Below are 2,187 nucleotides of genomic sequence, written 5' to 3'. Positions count from 1 at the left end.
TTGCAAATGTCTCTTTTATGTGTTGAACATTTCCCCCTACCATTGCTCACCCTGACTCCTGAGAGGGAAGTTTCAGGCCTAAATGTGTGCATGGACATAGTTTGACACCTTTCTAAGGCACGAGGCGGCGTTATTACAAAGCATGCTGAGGCAGCTGCAGCAACTTTCAATATTCAGAGGCCCAGCCAGTGAATCTGCAGCCTGCGCACTATTTTTAGTTAGTAATAAATAACATTCATAAGAGCCCCGACCACCGTCTCCTTTTTCCAATATGCACCAGCAGCAGGGTTTGAATATGATAATCAATTTTGGGACCGAGCATGAATCTGCGACTGACGCTGCTCCAGTCAAGAACAATCAACATCTGTTTCAGAATCCACAGTCAGCATGGCTGCCGCTTATTTTCAAACTCATCAATTTCACTTGAGGTGAAAGTTTTGCCCTTGAAACAGTGGGTGTGGGGGAAATAAGTGTTTGAAACACTGATTTTTCTAGTTTGTCCACTGTAAATAATTAGTGTGAATACAGAGACATGCTACGTAAATGTGAAAGTGGAAAACCAGGGCGTTAAACCTAAATTTAATGGAATATGTACAGAAACACATTAAACACCAGATGCAAAGTTAACTGCATCTGCATTCTTATGCCCATTGTCCACATGTTTTATTTTACACCAATAAGGCTAAACATTTTATTTTCATCTCTATTTCTAATGTCAAAACATTTGTATCGCAATTTCATAATTGCACACAAAATACACATTCTCCACATAATAAGCTGGTTTGGGGCTATTTTACCACAAACAACAAACAAATGAGTGTGAGCAGAGCAGATGTCCCTCCAATCTGTTTGTGCCCAGATGTACCCTCTGTTTGGAGCCATTACCCAGGGTGCAGTTCACCCCTGGAGTCCACCCAACTCATCAGTAGTTGGCTCCAGCGAAGACAAAACTCTGTCCGTGCTGTCAGAGACGATGGTTGACGCCCCCAGTAGAAAACCGAGCAGCTGGTTGTTAATTCCAACACTGTAAAACCCAGAGGACAGGCTTGTAAAAGTCATCTGCAATTTAATGCAATTTAATGCAATTTCCCGTTAAGAGTTTCAAGACCGGGATCAAACACCACCGCAAGTTGTGAATTAGTGAACACTGCAGAACAAGTTTAGCAAATTCAAATCTTCGACGTCCTTTAATGCATTCAGAGAACACCACCAGAATTTTGTATTTTTTTTCCCCTGAATAAGCAGTGAATGCTAAATAAACCAAGTGCTTCGTGGCTGCTGGTCAGCAACATGATCAATGTACTCCAATAACACACAATCCCATGAAATAAGAAGATAAATTGAAGCATGTAAATCAGAAGGCACGTAAATCAAGGCTTATCTCTTGAGGCCAGGGACGATAGCACTATGTGAACCTACGAACGTGTTTTTAACCACATGTACATCTCCTCTCGTGCACGCACACTTGCCTTCATGACAAGTGTTAGACAGAGTGCTGGAAATGAGGCCGGATGTTTCTCCGTTATGTGTCCGTCTCTGGAGAATGGAGCGCATGCTGCCTCAGCATCCCTCCAATCAATCTGTCACTGCAGAGCAAATAATCGGATTAATCTTTAGAAGAGAGGAATTCATCTTAAAAAGGTAGACGCCCTTTTTTTTACTTACGTACTCAGATGTCCTGTTTGTATGGGCCCATTTTTCCCAGCCATTTCTTTTCTTTTTGATATTCTTGTTCTTCACCTCAGTAAGCGTGGAAAACTGTGTTTGTGTTGAAGTAAACAACAAAGGAGAAAGGACCTGCAGTTTTGTTTCTGTCTGTATTGTTAAGACATAAAACAAAAGGTGCGTGAAACATTTCAGATCTGATGAGAACTGAAACAATCCAACTGAATAAAATCAACGTAATAAACCCATTAAAATCCGGCATCTTAATCTTTGACGTCTTAACAGAAAAACTAATTTTAGGAACTGTCACTCAGACGAGATGGGTTAAAAAACATTAAGCAAATAAATGATACATTTTTATCATGCTGTGCCATTTAGACATCTGTTATGATAATTTCAAATGGAGAAGTCAGCTGTAATTTTCACCACTGGTTTTTACAGTTCTTCATTAAATGTAGAACTATATATATGGATTTGTAAACAAATATGTAAATTACATATTATTTTATATGTCCAATCCAA

At 39.7% G+C, this 2,187-nt stretch overlaps 1 long non-coding RNA gene across 1 annotated transcript; it reads right to left on the bottom strand.

The window, feature by feature from the left end:
• Nucleotides 1–566: 566 nt before the first annotated feature.
• On the bottom strand, nucleotides 567–1,945 carry LOC103473408 (uncharacterized). Its single transcript, XR_535019.2, has 3 exons — nucleotides 1,666–1,945; nucleotides 1,470–1,586; nucleotides 567–1,024 (listed from the first exon to the last, which is right to left on the bottom strand). It is a non-coding gene; the product is annotated as an uncharacterized LOC103473408 (long non-coding RNA).
• Nucleotides 1,946–2,187: the final 242 nt, after the last annotated feature.

The sequence above is a fragment of the Poecilia reticulata genome, chromosome 12 (genome assembly GCF_904066995.2).
Source record: "Poecilia reticulata chromosome 12, P_reticulata-male-v2, whole genome shotgun sequence".
NCBI classification, from domain to species: domain Eukaryota; kingdom Metazoa; phylum Chordata; class Actinopteri; order Cyprinodontiformes; family Poeciliidae; genus Poecilia; species Poecilia reticulata.
The sequence above is the reverse complement of the archived record's forward strand: the minus strand, read 5'-3'. Positions and strand labels throughout refer to the sequence as shown.